This window comes from Athalia rosae, chromosome 3, assembly GCF_917208135.1.
Source record: "Athalia rosae chromosome 3, iyAthRosa1.1, whole genome shotgun sequence".
In the NCBI taxonomy this organism is placed as follows: domain Eukaryota; kingdom Metazoa; phylum Arthropoda; class Insecta; order Hymenoptera; family Athaliidae; genus Athalia; species Athalia rosae.
The window spans coordinates 13669436-13678305 of NC_064028.1; the positions used below are offsets into that span (position 1 = coordinate 13669436).

The 8870-nt window shown below is 45.8% G+C and overlaps 1 non-coding gene across 1 annotated transcript; it reads right to left on the minus strand.

Moving 5' to 3' along the window:
- Positions 1-857: 857 nt before the first annotated feature.
- Positions 858-2771, minus strand: LOC125500430. The gene has a single exon (XR_007277812.1). It is a non-coding gene; the product is annotated as a small subunit ribosomal RNA (ribosomal RNA).
- Between the last annotated feature and the right edge of the window lie 6099 nt (positions 2772-8870).

The following is an 8870-nucleotide window of genomic DNA, read 5'->3' on the forward strand; positions in this document are numbered from 1 at the left end:
CGTATAATTCGATCGAGCCATATTTTTTGTGTCTGGGGGGAACCACGGCACGTGGATTTTGGTAATGTTGCGCAAAAGGAATAAGATCTCAATTGCATTTCACGGGGCGAAAGTTCGTCGCCAACCTTCCGCCGCGGAGAACGCGACGTCACCCCGGTGGAGCTAAACTCCAGCCGGAGCAGGTTACCCCGTGAAAGTATGGTAACTTTTCTTCATGTGTATCTTTGAAAAGAAACAATTTGAAAAAAAAGCATAAAAAAAACCGTTCGATCAATCGCGCGCCACGCCTCGTACAAAGCGGGGGGATCGACCGAACGGTTGATTCAAACGCACACCAAGCGTCCCGTTCAACAGAAGCGGGCACTTGGTCGCCTCAGCAACGCGCACAATGTCGCTACCTCACACAAATCTGATCGACGAATGGCATCACGATCCGCATCGCTATCGTCCAGAATGGAAAGAGAGTTTTCGTTTTTGCGCCCCCGTAGGTTGGCGTAGTAGCAATGTCCTTTTATTTTTCTAGTGTTTTTTTTACCCATAGCCATTTATGCCTTAGTTTGTTTTTGGCTGCTGCACACGATATATTTTACCGTGATACACTAGTTGTAATGTCCTTTTTATATTATTTTCTCTCTCTTCCAACGGACATAGCAAGATCGTTCGTCGTCGACGTGTGTGAGTGCGACACGAGCCGTTTCGGCCGTTACGTAGTTCGATATTCGTGACACGCGTAAAATGTACGCCACCTCTTGTGCCATGTGTGTCTTTTGACTGGATTATAATTGCGTGAGATTCACGGTGGAATCTACCAAAATAATCATCGATTCGCTGCTTTTTTTTTCGCAGTAACGAAACGTTAATGATCCTTCCGCAGGTTCACCTACGGAAACCTTGTTACGACTTTTACTTCCTCTAAATGATCAAGTTTGGTCATCTTCCCGGCAACATCGGCAATGCCGAGGCATTGCCGCGTACCAGTCCGAAGACCTCACTAAATCATTCAATCGGTAGTAGCGACGGGCGGTGTGTACAAAGGGCAGGGACGTAATCAACGCGAGCTTATGACTCGCGCTTACTGGGAATTCCTCGTTCATGGGGAATAATTGCAAGCCCCAATCCCTAGCACGAAGGAGGTTCAGCGGGTTACCCGGGCCTTTCGGCCAGGGAAGACACGCTGATTCCTTCAGTGTAGCGCGCGTGCGGCCCAGAACATCTAAGGGCATCACAGACCTGTTATTGCTCAATCTCGTGCGGCTAGAAGCCGCCTGTCCCTCTAAGAAGATTTATTTGTACGCCGGTAGTAAAAACCTCCCGACCGAAGCCGGGGGCCTTCGAGATACCGGAAAGTACGCCTATTTAGCAGGCTAGAGTCTCGTTCGTTATCGGAATTAACCAGACAAATCGCTCCACCAACTAAGAACGGCCATGCACCACCACCCACCGAATCAAGAAAGAGCTCTCAATCTGTCAATCCTTCCGGTGTCCGGGCCTGGTGAGGTTTCCCGTGTTGAGTCAAATTAAGCCGCAGGCTCCACTCCTGGTGGTGCCCTTCCGTCAATTCCTTTAAGTTTCAGCTTTGCAACCATACTTCCCCCGGAACCCAAAAGCTTTGGTTTCCCGGAAGCTGCCCGCCGAGTCATCGGAGGAACTTCGGCGGATCGCTAGCTGGCATCGTTTATGGTTAGAACTAGGGCGGTATCTGATCGCCTTCGAACCTCTAACTTTCGTTCTTGATTAAAGAAAACATTTTTGGCAAATGCTTTCGCTTCTGTCCGTCTTGCGACGATCCAAGAATTTCACCTCTAACGTCGCAATACGAATGCCCCCATCTGTTCCTATTAATCATTACCTCGGGGTTCCGAAAACCAACAAAATAGAACCGAGGTCCTATTCCATTATTCCATGCACACAGTATTCAGGCGAAAATAGCCTGCTTTAAGCACTCTAATTTGTTCAAAGTAAACGTACCGGCCCACCTCGACACTCAATGAAGAGCACCGCGATGGGATATTAGTTGGGCCGCCCCGAAAGGCTAAGCCCACCGGTAGGACGTCCCACAATCATGCCAGTTAAACACCGCGAGCGGTGAACCGACAGCGTGGGACACAGATTCAACTACGAGCTTTTTAACCGCAACAACTTTAATATACGCTATTGGAGCTGGAATTACCGCGGCTGCTGGCACCAGACTTGCCCTCCAATTGATCCTCGTTAAAGGATTTAAAGTGTACTCATTCCGATTACGGGGCCTCGGATGAGTCCCGTATCGTTATTTTTCGTCACTACCTCCCCGTGCCGGGAGTGGGTAATTTGCGCGCCTGCTGCCTTCCTTGGATGTGGTAGCCGTTTCTCAGGCTCCCTCTCCGGAATCGAACCCTGATTCCCCGTTACCCGTTACAACCATGGTAGGCGCAGAACCTACCATCGACAGTTGATAAGGCAGACATTTGAAAGATGCGTCGCCGGTACCAAGACCGTGCGATCAGCCCAAAGTTATTCAGAGTCACCAAAGTAAACGGCGGACAGGACGAACCCGCCACCGATTGGTTTTGATCTAATAAAAGCATTCCTCCCATCTCTGGTCGGAACTCTGTTTGCATGTATTAGCTCTAGAATTACCACAGTTATCCAAGTAAATGTGGGTACGATCTAAGAAACCATAACTGATTTAATGAGCCATTCGCGGTTTCACCTTAATATGGCTTGCACTGAGACATGCATGGCTTAATCTTTGAGACAAGCATATGACTACTGGCAGGATCAACCAGGGAGCTTTGTGTTATTGGTAGCTCTTTTCGTGTGTTGCCCCATGCCGCCGAGTCTTTGCCCGGTCGGCCACACGTTTTAATATAATATGTATATCTGGTACCGCACAACTTGTGTACGCGTACTAGCGCTCAGAGCGCTCTGTTCGACTTTGTGTTTCCTCGGGTGAAGACAATTTTTGTCGACTCCCCGGTGCAAATCGTTCGAATTATCCTTCTCGTATCCTTCGGCTAGATTGCAAGCGTCGGGAGTACGATTGGAAATCAATGTGTACCGTCTGCGAACAGACTGTGATACGCACGGAATGTGGCGAGTTGATGCCTCTGTTCGACTGCTTCCCTCGACTTGCGAGAGAAGACTTTCTGGTCACCGCATAAAGGGCCATTCGGTCTTAGACACCGACCCGCGGTTATGTAGTGTCGACGATTCAAATTGAATCATATTTTCTAGACGGAGCGAAGAACTCGCCCCTGCGAAACGTGAGCGCTCGGAAAAACTTTGAACTCGTGAGAGTGGTTCTTACCGGAACGAAACGAACGCCTGTGGTGCGAATCTCCGCTCAGACGAAAAATTTTCAAAATTCGAAAAAAATTTTTGTCTGCGTGTTCGTGACACGGTGAGGACGAAACCATAGCCCCGACAACAAACCCGCAAAGGAATGTCGAGATACGGGCCGAAACAAGTCGAAAGTTCCGAAACCCGAGGACTAGGTGCCGACCGACCGGTCGAGACCGCTCGGTGCATGAAGTATCAACGGTGCCGCTCGGACGTCGGAGCCGGCCGGTCATAACACGTGTTCCTTATGGGGCAAAACAGCAACGCGACCTGAAAAATTTGGCAGTACGTTGGAACTTAGTTCCATGCGAGAATCGTTGGGACTTTGAAAATTTTTCGATCCAACGAGTGATGCGCGACTCTTTCGGACTTTGAAAATTTTTCGTTCCAACGAGTGATGCGCGACTCTTTCGGACTTTGAAAATTTTTCGATCCAACGAGTGATGCGCGACTCTTACGGACTTTGAAAATTTTTCGTTCCAACGAGTGATGCGCGACTCTTTCGGACTTTGAAAATTTTTCGATCCAACGAGTGATGCGCGACTCTTTCGGACTTTGAAAATTTTTCGATCCAACGAGTGATGCGCGACTCTTTCGGACTTTGAAAATTTTTCGATCCAACGAGTGATGCGCGACTCTTTCGGACTTTGAAAATTTTTCGTTCCAACGAGTGATGCGCGACTCTTTCGGACTTTGAAAATTTTTCGATCCAACGAGTGATGCGCGACTCTTTCGGACTTTGAAAATTTTTCGATCCAACGAGTGATGCGCGACTCTTTCGGACTTTGAAAATTTTTCGATCCAACGAGTGATGCGCGACTCTTTCGGACTTTGAAAATTTTTCGATCCAACGAGTGATGCGCGACTCTTTCGGACTTTGAAAATTTTTCGATCCAACGAGTGATGCGCGACTCTTTCGGACTTTGAAAATTTTTCGATCCAACGAGTGATGCGCGACTCTTTCGGACTTTGAAAATTTTTCGATCCAACGAGTGATGCGCGACTCTTTCGGACTTTGAAAATTTTTCGGACTTTGAAAATTTTTCGATCCAACGAGTGATGCGCGACTCTTTCGGACTTTGAAAATTTTTCGATCCAACGAGTGATGCGCGACTCTTTCGGACTTTGAAAATTTTTCGATCCAACGAGTGATGCGCGACTCTTTCGGACTTTGAAAATTTTTCGATCCAACGAGTGATGCGCGACTCTTTCGGACTTTGAAAATTTTTCGATCCAACGAGTGATGCGCGACTCTTGCGGACTTTGAAAATTTTTCGATCCAACGAGTGATGCGCGACTCTTTCGGACTTTGAAAATTTTTCGATCCAACGAGTGATGCGCGACTCTTTCGGACTTTGAAAATTTTTCGATCCAACGAGTGATGCGCGACTCTTTCGGACTTTGAAAATTTTTCGTTCCAACGAGTGATGCGCGACTTTTTCGGACTTTGAAAATTTTTCGATCCAACGAGTGATGCGCGACTCTTTCGGACTTTGAAAATTTTTCGATCCAACGAGTGATGCGCGACTCTTTCGGACTTTGAAAATTTTTCGATCCAACGAGTGATGCGCGACTCTTTCGGACTTTGAAAATTTTTCGATCCAACGAGTGATGCGCGACTCTTTCGGACTTTGAAAATTTTTCGATCCAACGAGTGATGCGCGACTCTTTCGGACTTTGAAAATTTTTCGATCCAACGAGTGATGCGCGACTCTTTCGGACTTTGAAAATTTTTCGTTCCAACGAGTGATGCGCGACTCTTTCGGACTTTGAAAATTTTTCGATCCAACGAGTGATGCGCGACTCTTTCGGACTTTGAAAATTTTTCGATCCAACGAGTGATGCGCGACTCTTTCGGACTTTGAAAATTTTTCGATCCAACGAGTGATGCGCGACTCTTTCGGACTTTGAAAATTTTTCGGACTTTGAAAATTTTTCGATCCAACGAGTGATGCGCGACTCTTTCGGACTTTGAAAATTTTTCGATCCAACGAGTGATGCGCGACTCTTTCGGACTTTGAAAATTTTTCGATCCAACGAGTGATGCGCGACTCTTTCGGACTTTGAAAATTTTTCGATCCAACGAGTGATGCGCGACTCTTTCGGACTTTGAAAATTTTTCGATCCAACGAGTGATGCGCGACTCTTTCGGACTTTGAAAATTTTTCGTTCCAACGAGTGATGCGCGACTCTTTCGGACTTTGAAAATTTTTCGATCCAACGAGTGATGCGCGACTCTATCGGACTTTGAAAATTTTTCGATCCAACGAGTGATGCGCGACTCTTGCGGACTTTGAAGATTTTTCGATCCAACGAGTGATGCGCGACTCTTTCGGACTTTGAAAATTTTTCGTTCCAACGAGTGATGCGCGACTCTTTCGGACTTTGAAAATTTTTCGATCCAACGAGTGATGCGCGACTCTTTCGGACTTTGAAAATTTTTCGATCCAACGAGTGATGCGCGACTCTTTCGGACTTTGAAAATTTTTCGATCCAACGAGTGATGCGCGACTCTTTCGGACTTTGAAAATTTTTCGATCCAACGAGTGATGCGCGACTCTTGCGGACTTTGAAAATTTTTCGATCCAACGAGTGATGCGCGACTCTTTCGGACTTTGAAAATTTTTCGATCCAACGAGTGATGCGCGACTCTTTCGGACTTTGAAAATTTTTCGATCCAACGAGTGATGCGCGACTCTTTCGGACTTTGAAAATTTTTCGTTCCAACGAGTGATGCGCGACTTTTTCGGACTTTGAAAATTTTTCGATCCAACGAGTGATGCGCGACTCTTTCGGACTTTGAAAATTTTTCGATCCAACGAGTGATGCGCGACTCTTTCGGACTTTGAAAATTTTTCGATCCAACGAGTGATGCGCGACTCTTTCGGACTTTGAAAATTTTTCGATCCAACGAGTGATGCGCGACTCTTTCGGACTTTGAAAATTTTTCGATCCAACGAGTGATGCGCGACTCTTTCGGACTTTGAGAATTTTTCGATCCAACGAGTGATGCGCGACTCTTTCGGACTTTGAAAATTTTTCGTTCCAACGAGTGATGCGCGACTCTTTCGGACTTTGAAAATTTTTCGATCCAACGAGTGATGCGCGACTCTTTCGGACTTTGAAAATTTTTCGATCCAACGAGTGATGCGCGACTCTTTCGGACTTTGAAAATTTTTCGATCCAACGAGTGATGCGCGACTCTTTCGGACTTTGAAAATTTTTCGATCCAACGAGTGATGCGCGACTCTTTCGGACTTTGAAAATTTTTCGTTCCAACGAGTGATGCGCGACTTTTTCGGACTTTGAAAATTTTTCGATCCAACGAGTGATGCGCGACTCTTTCGGACTTTGAGAATTTTTCGATCCAACGAGTGATGCGCGACTCTTTCGGACTTTGAAAATTTTTCGATCCAACGAGTGATGCGCGACTCTTTCGGACTTTGAAAATTTTTCGATCCAACGAGTGATGCGCGACTCTTTCGGACTTTGAAAATTTTTCGATCCAACGAGTGATGCGCGACTCTTTCGGACTTTGAAAATTTTTCGATCCAACGAGTGATGCGCGACTCTTTCGGACTTTGAAAATTTTTCGTTCCAACGAGTGATGCGCGACTCTTTCGGACTTTGAAAATTTTTCGATCCAACGAGTGATGCGCGACTCTTTCGGACTTTGAAAATTTTTCGATCCAACGAGTGATGCGCGACTCTTTCGGACTTTGAAAATTTTTCGATCCAACGAGTGATGCGCGACTCTTTCGGACTTTGAAAATTTTTCGGACTTTGAAAATTTTTCGATCCAACGAGTGATGCGCGACTCTTTCGGACTTTGAAAATTTTTCGATCCAACGAGTGATGCGCGACTCTTTCGGACTTTGAAAATTTTTCGATCCAACGAGTGATGCGCGACTCTTTCGGACTTTGAAAATTTTTCGATCCAACGAGTGATGCGCGACTCTTGCGGACTTTGAAAATTTTTCGATCCAACGAGTGATGCGCGACTCTTTCGGACTTTGAAAATTTTTCGATCCAACGAGTGATGCGCGACTCTTTCGGACTTTGAAAATTTTTCGATCCAACGAGTGATGCGCGACTCTTTCGGACTTTGAAAATTTTTCGTTCCAACGAGTGATGCGCGACTCTTTCGGACTTTGAAAATTTTTCGATCCAACGAGTGATGCGCGACTCTATCGGACTTTGAAAATTTTTCGATCCAACGAGTGATGCGCGACTCTTGCGGACTTTGAAAATTTTTCGATCCAACGAGTGATGCGCGACTCTTTCGGACTTTGAAAATTTTTCGTTTCAACGAGTGATGCGCGACTCTTTCGGACTTTGAAAATTTTTCGATCCAACGAGTGATGCGCGACTCTTTCGGACTTTGAAAATTTTTCGATCCAACGAGTGATGCGCGACTCTTTCGGACTTTGAAAATTTTTCGATCCAACGAGTGATGCGCGACTCTTTCGGACTTTGAAAATTTTTCGATCCAACGAGTGATGCGCGACTCTTTCGGACTTTGAAAATTTTTCGATCCAACGAGTGATGCGCGACTCTTTCGGACTTTGAAAATTTTTCGTTCCAACGAGTGATGCGCGACTCTTTCGGACTTTGAAAATTTTTCGATCCAACGAGTGATGCGCGACTCTTTCGGACTTTGAAAATTTTTCGATCCAACGAGTGATGCGCGACTCTTTCGGACTTTGAAAATTTTTCGATCCAACGAGTGATGCGCGACTCTTTCGGACTTTGAAAATTTTTCGGACTTTGAAAATTTTTCGATCCAACGAGTGATGCGCGACTCTTTCGGACTTTGAAAATTTTTCGATCCAACGAGTGATGCGCGACTCTTTCGGACTTTGAAAATTTTTCGATCCAACGAGTGATGCGCGACTCTTTCGGACTTTGAAAATTTTTCGATCCAACGAGTGATGCGCGACTCTTTCGGACTTTGAAAATTTTTCGATCCAACGAGTGATGCGCGACTCTTTCGGACTTTGAAAATTTTTCGATCCAACGAGTGATGCGCGACTCTTTCGGACTTTGAAAATTTTTCGATCCAACGAGTGATGCGCGACTCTTTCGGACTTTGAAAATTTTTCGATCCAACGAGTGATGCGCGACTCTTGCGGACTTTGAAAATTTTTCGATCCAACGAGTGATGCGCGACTCTTTCGGACTTTGAAAATTTTTCGATCCAACGAGTGATGCGCGACTCTTTCGGACTTTGAAAATTTTTCGATCCAACGAGTGATGCGCGACTCTTTCGGACTTTGAAAATTTTTCGATCCAACGAGTGATGCGCGACTTTTTCGGACTTTGAAAATTTTTCGATCCAACGAGTGATGCGCGACTCTTTCGGACTTTGAAAATTTTTCGATCCAACGAGTGATGCGCGACTCTTTCGGACTTTGAAAATTTTTCGATCCAACGAGTGATGCGCGACTCTTTCGGACTTTGAAAATTTTTCGATCCAACGAGTGATGCGCGACTCTTTCGGACTTTGAAAATTTTTCGATCCAACGAGTGATGCGCGACTCTTTCGGACT